Below are 10396 nucleotides of genomic sequence, written 5' to 3'. Positions count from 1 at the left end.
GAGTGAGAGAAAGTTGTGGTGAAAGAGTACAGCAGGGTTCACCACCATCCCCTGCCGGAGCCTCGTGGAGCTTTAGGTGTTTTCGCTCAATAAACACTCACAAGGCCCGGTCTGGGCCATTGCACCTCCACATATATATATACACACACAGACATAAATATACATATTTACACACACACACACACACACATATATATATACATACACACACACACACACACACATACATTATATGTATGTGTGTATATATATGTATGTGTGTGTGTGTGTGTATATATATATATATTCACACGCATCAACACATACCAACATTGAAGATGGACATTAAAAGATGATGCTGATGTGTGTAATATTTAGATTTTTACAGAAGTTGAGAATGACACAATTTGCAGATAAACAGACTGCTAGTAGATAGATAATGCTAGAGAGAGGAAGAAAGAGAGAGAGAGAGGGTAGGGCTGTGATTATAGGAGGCGAGGTCAGTAAATATATATAGTAAAAAAAATGGGTGTTTGCAGAGATACTGGTAGAGAGGAAGGTAAATTAACTGGTGTTATTGAAGGAATAACAAGATGGGTATTTGGTGGACAGAGAGAAAGAGAGAGAGTATGTGTGTGTGTGTGTGTGCGCGCGTGTGCATGTGTGGGCGTATAAATATATATATATATATATACATCATCATCATCATCATCGTCATCCTTTAACACCTATTTTCCATGCTGGCATGGGTTGGACATTTTTGGCTGGAGCTGTCAAGCTGGAGAGCTGCTCCAGGTTCCAGTCGTGTGCTTTGACTTGGTATCAACCGCTGGATGCCCTTCCTAACACCAACCACTTTACAGAGCGTGGACTGGGTACTTTTTGTGTGGCACCAGCACCAACAGGATCACCAAGTAACTTTCAGCTGCGAAGGGAGCACTAAGCAAGTTGTTTAAGATATCAATTTTGCTGTGGTGGGTGGGTCTTCTTGAGAACAGCAAGGTGCCAGATATCTTGGCTTTGTAAGGCTCACTGTCTTGAGACTGGTCTTCAGTCCTTCAACCCATCAATTCTGTCCACTTTAAATGTTCTGCATTTCTGTATGCAACTGTCTACATCCACACACATTACATGACCAAACTAGCACAGTCTTCCCTCTTGTACACTGCATCTAATCCTTCCTTTGCCTAACTTTCCTCTCAATACATTAATGCTCTATTGCACATGTACACTGACATTGCACATCCAAAGAACCATACCAGCTTCACTCCTCTCTAGTCTTCGCATGATCACTGCATTCAGGTCCCACGTCTCACTACTGTGTAGCATTGCTGTTCATTTACATGCATCATGCAATCTTCTTTTCACTCAGAGAGAGAAACCTTTGGTTGCCAACGGAGGTAAAAGCTCTCTGAATTTTCTCCTTCCTTTTCTTATTCTAGCGATAACACTTTCTGCACATCTTCCTCCCCTGCTAATTAGGTCTCTTTGATAGCAGAAATTATCCATTGCTTCTAAAGAGCTTCTGGGGCATACTCCACCACAAGTTCTTTCCTTGAGTTTGTGGACGCATGGTGTATGGAGATACTGCACACTGAGGTAAAGATAGATATACATCTACCTCCATATTTGATGGTCGCTACTCAATGTCAAGAGTTACTCTTAAATCCTTTTATCTTGCTTGATTTTTAGTACGGGTTTTTGATTGGTTAATAAAATCAATGAAATACCAAAACGACTCCTGCTGCATGAGAACCTGAATGAAGTTGCCACACCAGCTCCCTTCTAGATTGCTGAGAAAAGAGTAATTGATGAGCATAACATAAAACAAGCGACAGCAAAAGACAAAGGCAACATAATTATGCAAATAGAAGTGAATGACAGAGATGAAGAGGCAGTGAAAGGTCTTGCATGAAAATAACAAATATGCAAGTACAAATTGAGGGAAGTTAGTGGGATGTGTATGCAAGGTACAAGTGAGGTTGCTGTATGCATACAGGTATGTGTAAATTTGTATGATGTGAAAGTGGTATGTCTATGGTGACAAGAAATTTCATTACAAGTGAGTCTGCAGAAAGTAAATGATTAATGGTACTAGTATTTGTGCAAATATACATATATGGTTTACATCCATGCTACCATATAATATACTTTAAATGAATACTAAGCTGGAGAAGGGGGTCAGTAAAAATAGTTCAATATTTTGGTCTAAAAAAATTCTGTATTATGAAACTGATGGCTGCAAAAAGCCATCTGTAGCTGTTACTGTTTCACTACATGATTGTTGAAGTTATCTGTCAGTACTGAATCGTATTGACTCTTGGAAGATATGCTGGTTCTGCTGTATTATAGCCTGTATTTAGAAGCTGGTCTGCAGTATTTCTGGCTGAAGAAAAGAGATAACAAAGGCATAACATGTAGTCTTTGACATTATGCTGCATGTTAAGAAACTGTGTTTCAAACTGTAAGCCAGCTCATTGGACATGAAATGAGGCAGCTGTAAACATACAGCTGACTGAAGAACTTGCATAGTTAGTACCATTCTAGTGATAGTAGTAAAATGGAACAGAAAGGAAAAATTTCATAGGTGAGGAAAGTAAGAAAAAAAAAAACTGACGAAATATAGAGGTCACCAATGTAGACTAATGAACACATTATTAATGAACTTGTAAATATATTAGAACAATGAATAAAGCACCAATAAACTTGTAGATACATGTTATGCTGTTCTATCAGAAAGTATGTTGTTTGATTCATAGCCTCAAAAAAACAAAAAATGATGTAGATGCTTAGTTGAAACCACAACTGGTTGTTCAAAAGTCATTAGGATCACCAGTGTAGAGAACCGAAGGACTTGTGGAAATAATAACAACAAAAATAAAGTTACATTTGTTAGTTTTTACTTTATTTTCTGTAAGCCACCAAAAGTGCAGACTGCTTCCAAAAGTTAAAAATAGTTAACAGCACAGGTTCTTAAAAAGGTTGTGAATACAGGTTGAAAATAAACAGTAATGCATACAGTGATAAATAATACATGTGTTCAGAGCAATTCATGCATGGATAATTAAGATTAATAAAAGTTAGATTTACATTATGTGTTTGTAGAAAATATATTATGCATATGCTCATGTTTGTAGCAGTCAATTAAATGATCTGTCTGTTGCGTAAATAATTTTAATACCATATGTGACCTGGTAAGAAGCGGTAAAGCCATTTGGTTCTCATCCAGCTACTCTAATGATTCCGAAAATCACAGTAATAATAATAATAATAATAATAATAATAATAATAATAATAATAATAATAATAATAGTAATAGTAATAATAATTGTTGTTGTTGTTATTATTTTAGTGATCCCAAAAAGAGGAACAGTGAAGTTGACTTCAGTGGGATTTGAACTCAAAATATACAGAACCAAAAAAAACACCACAAAGTATTTTTCCAATGTTGTAACAATTCTGCCATCTTAGGATTGATGACAATAACAACTCTTATAATGATTATTATCATTATTATTATTATGAAGTGGATGAGCTAGTAGAATTGTCAGCATACCAGGCAATATGCTTACCAGCATTTCAATCATTTTTATGTTCAGAGTTCAAATTCTGACGAGGTCGACTTTGCCATTCATCCTTTTGGGGTCAATAAAATAAGTACCAGTTATGAACTGGGTCAATGCAATCAACTAGCCTCCTTCCCTTAAAATTTCAGGCCTTGTACCTATAACAGGAACAATTATTATTCAGACAAGCTTGTGGCATTGTTAGCCCATCAGACAAAATGCCTGAGTTCAAATTCTGCCGAGGCAATATCTCAGGCATTTTGGATAATTATTATGATCATTGAGTTGGCATAATTGTTAGGGTGTTAGACCAGCAATTTTCAGGGGAGGGTCTAAATTGATTACATCAACCCCAATGTTCAACTGGTACTTAATCTATTAACCCTGAGAGGATAAAAGACAAAAATCAACCTTGGAGGCATCTGTGCTTATGGAGTTTATCTTGGACCAGTAGAACTTCCTGGTAGTACTGCCATGTCAAGGACTTCTAGAAGTTGTTGAGAGCAGTCCACAATCCTGATCTTTAACACCAGACCAATCAGTTTATTTTCATCAACATCCAAAGTCCCTCCAAGAATATTGTCATTCTTTCCCGCTACTAATCACCTACAGATTGCTAGAGTGGAACTTCACTGATTTCATTGCCAGACTGGAAGAACACAGTAAACACTTGACAACATTCCTGGTGCCAGGTGCCCAGTCTTGATCCAAGCTCCATCAAGAACTGTGGAAAGATGTGCCAGGTTTTGAAGCCTGAGCACTTGTCTGCACATGGTATGCCTAGCCATTGTGCAGAAGGAACTGACTGCAGATTGACTGCCCAACCAATGGAACACCTCTTCCAACAAGAGGCCAAACTGACACCAGATCAGATGGAAAAGGTCTAAGGCAAAATAGTTAAGCAGTAAATAATAAGAGAGGCTGTGTAGGCATGTGTCACCACCAGCCAACTTTAATAATTAAAATGGCTTCAAATTTTGGCACAAGGCCAGCAATTTTAGCGGAAGGGGTAAGTTGATATCGTTGAACCCAGTGCTTGACTGTTACTTATTTTATTAACCCCAAAAGAATGCAAGGGAATGTTGACCTTGGTAGTGTTTGAAATCAGATCATAAAACCAGAAGAAATGCTGCTTAGCATTTTGTCTGGCATGGTACCGAGCCTTCCCACTCACCACCTTGACCTTAAAAATAATAATAATTGGAAGGAAAATATAAAACTGTAAAACTATTCACAACTATATAAACAATATGCAACTACAAAATAATTATCATTGATAAAGAGCCAACTGTATTATTTGACTAAAACTGACATTTGCAAATGAGCAAAGAGTTACGGGATTGTGCCAACTTTCTCCTGAAGTGGTCAGGTATTGTAGCACCTGGAGGGGCACAGATTTGAAGAAAGTATATAAAATACAGGGAAAACACTTGTACAGTTAAGAAGATATCCATATCCTTGACAAACAGGTGGGTGCAGCGATTACTACAGCTCTAACAAAAAAGGTGTGTAATGTTAATCACAGCCATGAAGAAGAAAGAAATGCAGTGACCACTTCTTTTAAGTTGACCAGAAAGTTCTGAGTATTTTTTAAGATGCAAAAAAAGGATATACTTCATGAACCGTGCTTTTAAAAACTTTCAACTTCTCTGCAAGTTCTCTAGTCGTGATATTTGAATTTTCTTAGATTTTTGCCTTCAAAATATCTTCATCCAATGTTGAAGGTCTTCCACTGCGACTGTCATCTTCCAAGCTAAACTCTCCACCTTTAAATTTTGCAAGCCACCTTCAAACAGTTGATTCCCCTACAGCATCATCATCACCATAAACTCCACAAATGTTTTTGAAAGTCTTTGCAGCATTTTCTCCTTTTTTGAACCAGAAAAGTATCACAATGCGAATATGAAATTTTTGGTTCTCCATTTCAAATGTCAATAAAGGGGAATCAGAATGAAAGATAAAACTATTTTTAGTCAGAAACAAAGAAGAGATGAACCACCACTTCAAACAACACCAAAGTTTTAACTGTTTTATGTTTCAGGTGTGTTCAATAAAGCATTAAAATATTTAGCTTAAAAATGCTCAGAACTTTTCAGATAATCTAATACTTTTGAACAATTCATGTATAACATTTAGGTCGAAGATTTGGGTTAACTCAGCAATGGTTTATTGTTCTCCTGTTATATAGGCCATCTGATTATAGTCAATTAGTAATTAGATATTGAAGTTAATGTTGGATTAGTTATTTACGAATATTTTTTTGAAATGAAATTTTAGAAAGACTTCATGACAATTAAGCTAAGAAGAAGAACTTAGTGAAAATCCCTGGTTAAAGTTAGTTATATTTTCTGATAGCTATAACAATTAGATTAAGGTTAGATAACATTAATAATGATACTAACATGACATACCTGATCCCTACAAACATTCAGATTGGAAACTTCACTAGTTTGAACCAGTACCAAACTAGATGTTGCTATACTAGTTAGTATCTTTTGTTATTTTGTACAGATCTAACTATACCACACTGTTCAAATTATACATTTATTGAACTAAGAACTACTAAAAGTTTCTTGCTTTAAGATACATTAAATTGACACATTTATATGACATGCCATGCATCTCCTCCAAGCAATCTTTCAGGCATGTCATATAAATCTGCCAATTTAATGTACCTTAAAGCATGAAACTATATTATTAGTTCTTTTGTAATTGTATATTAAATGCTCTCTCTCTCTCTCTCTCTCTCTCTCTCTCTCTCTCTCTCTCTCTCTCTCTCTCTGGATGGAGTTTTTACATTTTTTTTGTTGTTGATCCTACTTATATTAGAAATGTGAATTATGTGTTTGTATACATATATGCATGTGTGTGTATGCATGCACTAATGTATCTATACATGTGTATGTGTGTGTGTAAAAGTTTTTAAACCATGGGAACATACATGTGTGAGTCTTTATTCATTTGTTTAAGGCCATACATATTTCTATTTGTGTAGACATAAACACATATTTATTTCCCAAATAAAACAACCAACATACAAGAAAAAAAAAACAGGAAAGCAAAAAAGAATTACCATGTGTGCTTATATTAACCTTATTACACCATCTCTTGGTTGGTTTACCACTATATGTAAATAGGGTAGACGTGGGTCTAATGGGGGAAACCTGTGTGGGGCTCGTTTAACCAGTGTTTCTCATCGGTGATAACTGTTAGGATTGAAAACAGGGGGAAATAGACAAATTGCTATTTTTAATAAAATTCAGATGGTTTAAATTTTTAAAAACATATCTAATGCCATTTGCATCCCCAATTATATTGATACAAACTCATATTTGTCTTCCAATAAAGAATACTATGCAAAAAAATTCTGCTCATGTTTATTTATCTATTTTATTTTTATTTTATTTTATTTTATTTAAAAGGCTGGCTTGTATTTGTCATCCTATTCATCATCAACAACCATTTTCCATGATGGCATGGGTGACTGGCTTAACAGGACCTGATGAGCGATAGGGTTGCATTGTGCTCTAGAACAGCTTTGACATGGCTTCTATCGCTCTTCATGATGCCAACCACTTAATGATGTGTATGGGGTGCCTTTTTTTTTGTGCCACTGTCACTAGTTGGGTTGCCAAGTAACCTGCAAGACAGGAAAGAACAAGAAAAACGTTAAAAAGGGAGGACCTGTGCTCATAAATAAGGGCCATAAAGATTGTCATGGGATCCATAAGGCTAACCTCAACTTTAACAGGACAAATTGGTTTTTTATATATAGAGAGAGGCACAGGAGTGGCTGTGTGGTAAGAAGCTTGCTTCCCAACCACATGGTTCCGGGTTCAGTTGGTAGACGGAAACTGAAAGAAGCATGTCATAAATATATACATATATATATATACACACGTAATGAAGAACCCGGCAATGGACTGGCTTCTCATGTTGTGATTTCAGTCATTTAAAGGGTAAAGAACCCTTTTGGTCATGAATGACCATGGGATTGCATCTACAAAGTTACCCTCAGAGGCACAAGCCCAGGCAAGGTAGTTTGTGGAAGACCAGCAGTCTCTCATGGATACCAGCCTTCCCTCTCCTCGCCACCGATGTTATCCGAGGCAAAGGCAAAGGGGCCGATACAGCTGGGCACCAGTGACGTCCCAACTCATTTCTACAGCTGAGTGAACTGGAGCAACGTGAAATAAAGTGTCTTGCTCAAGAACAGAACACGCAGCCCAGTCCAGGAATTGAACTCACTACCTCATGATTGTGAGCCTGACACTCTAACTACAGCCATGTGCCTTCACCAAAAGTGTGAGATGCTTACAACCCCCAGGTTTCCCAAACAGTCACCCATCTAAGTATTTGCTAGGCTCAATGTTGCTTAACTTTGGTGATCGGACGAGAACCAGTCCATTCAACATTATATGGCCATAAGGGTAACCAGCCCCATGGAGGCAGCACTGTGAAGGGGTTGGTGGTGATGATGATGTGTTATTTGGGACCATACTATAGAGTGTGGAAGGGGCTACGTGTGGAGGCTGCTAACATTGAAGTGAAAAACAAACAAAAACAATATATATCGATGAAAGTCAACTAATTAAGAGAACTAAAGCTTTAAGCGCCAGACGTTTGCCAAAGATTTTTTATGAATTGGAGGAAATTAGACCAGAAGAAAGAACCAAAGTGAATCACTGCAGATTTAGATTCTTTCTAATAAACAATCTAAGTGTAGCTTGTAGTTTGTAGTTTCATACCTCAAAATAAATTGGCTTCTTTTCATTACATTTTATTCCGTCTTTTGGTTTTCATTTTTTCTTTCCTCCTCCTTCTCCTCTTCCTTTTTTACATTGTTTTCATTACCACCACCACCACCACCACCACCGTGTGTGTGTGTGTGTGTATGTATTGTGTGTCTGTGATTGTCTCCCCCACCATTGTTTGGCAACTGAAGTTGGTGTGCTTACGTCACCGTAACTTAGCGGTTCGGCAAAAGAGAAAGATTGAATAAGTACTACACTTACAGAGAATAAGTCCTGGGGTCAATTTGTTTAACTAAAGGCAGTGCTCCAGTATGGCCACATTCAAATGACTGAAACAAGTAAATGAATGAATAAATATATATATATATATATATATATATATATATATATATATATATATATATATATATATATATATATATATATATATATGTGTGTGTGTGTGTGTGTGTGTGTGTATGTATGTATATACATATATATATATATACGTACACACACATATATATATACATATATAGTATGTATATATATACACAACTTTTAGCCCCCTAGGTGACTAGCCAACTTAGTGGCTTTACTTTAGTAGTCCCTGTTCCAGAAGAAAGATATGTGGTTGCGTTAATGATTTCTGAAGTTGCCTTCACATAACCCGATACATCTCTTCTTTTCTCTTATGTTGTCATCTAGCATTGCTGTGACTTCTGTCTCATACATTACGGGTTTAATCATGCATCCCTGGTCGAGTGGATAGGCTTCTTTTAGTTTTCATCTACCAAATTCACTCACAAGGCTTTGGTTGGCCCAAGGCTATAGCAGAAGCACTTGCCCGAGTGCCACACAGTAGGACTGAACCCAGAAACATGTGGTAGGGAAGCAAACTCCTTACCACACACATATTTTTATTTATATATATATATATATATATATAAATATATAATATTCCCTTAGATTCACAAAGGGTGTATTGACTTCTCTCCAAAGATTTTGAACTGAAATGCTTCATCAATGAATTAGACGAGTATTTGCAAACACACACACACACGGATAGATATATAGATACATACATACATACAACCATGTAAATACATTCCCACAGCCCTTTCATCATGAACCACCAACACACACACAAACACACACATACTCACATACACAATGCATATATACATACACTGATGCACACATGTATCTTTCATGACAAGCTTTATTTGCAGTTTTCAATGACTTACCTACCAAATTACCAAAGTGCACCACATAACAGAGGGGGGGGGGCGTGCCATAGTACCCCCCTCCCTTCACACACAAACATTCCTCATTAAAAATAAACAACAAAACCAGCATGCAAAATCTCTTTCTCTCTCTCTGTCTCTCTCTCTCTCTCTCTCTCTCTCTCTCTCTCAAATACATTTGTGTATCTGTTCCATGAAAAGAATTATAGAATTTCCAGAGAATTCCACCCCAACCAGTCTGTTCAATGGATCATTGTTAATCTTGTTGTTGTTGTTGACTCACTTTCGTAGTTTTCACCTCTCCAGTTTTCTCGCACATTTCGCATCACCATCACCATCACCATCACCATCACCATCACCATCATCTTCACCATAACCACCACCACCACCACCAATATCATTGATGTTGCTGTCGTCGTCATCATTGTCGGTGCATACACACTCATTGCCATTATCACCGTCAGCATTATTGTCATCATCAATACTGTTAACATTGTTGTTGTCATCAACATATTTGGCCTCCTCCTCCTCATCATCATCATCACCATCATCATCATCATCATCATCATCATCACCATCATCATCAGTTATTGTTATTGTGGGCGGGTGTTATTATTATTATTATTATTATTGTTATTGCTGTTGCTGTTGCTGCTGCTGTTGTTTTTATTTACCAGTAAAACTATTGTTTATTGAATTTATTCTCAGCTTCCTTATATTATTTCTTTCTTTTCCTCTTTTTCTTTTTACCATTTTCTTTCAGTGATAACAAAAGAATTCTTACAAAACCTGAGCAAGGAATTATCAACTACTTTCACCACCACCACCATCACCTCCACCACCACCACCACCACCTCCACCACCACCACCA

At 36.9% G+C, this 10396-nt stretch overlaps 1 pseudogene; it reads right to left on the bottom strand.

The window, feature by feature from the left end:
* Positions 1–7856: 7856 nt before the first annotated feature.
* Positions 7857–7975, bottom strand: LOC128248949 (5S ribosomal RNA; annotated as a pseudogene).
* Positions 7976–10396: the final 2421 nt, after the last annotated feature.

The sequence above is a fragment of the Octopus bimaculoides genome, chromosome 10 (genome assembly GCF_001194135.2).
Source record: "Octopus bimaculoides isolate UCB-OBI-ISO-001 chromosome 10, ASM119413v2, whole genome shotgun sequence".
NCBI lineage: Eukaryota > Metazoa > Mollusca > Cephalopoda > Octopoda > Octopodidae > Octopus > Octopus bimaculoides.
The sequence above is the reverse complement of the archived record's forward strand: the minus strand, read 5'-3'. Positions and strand labels throughout refer to the sequence as shown.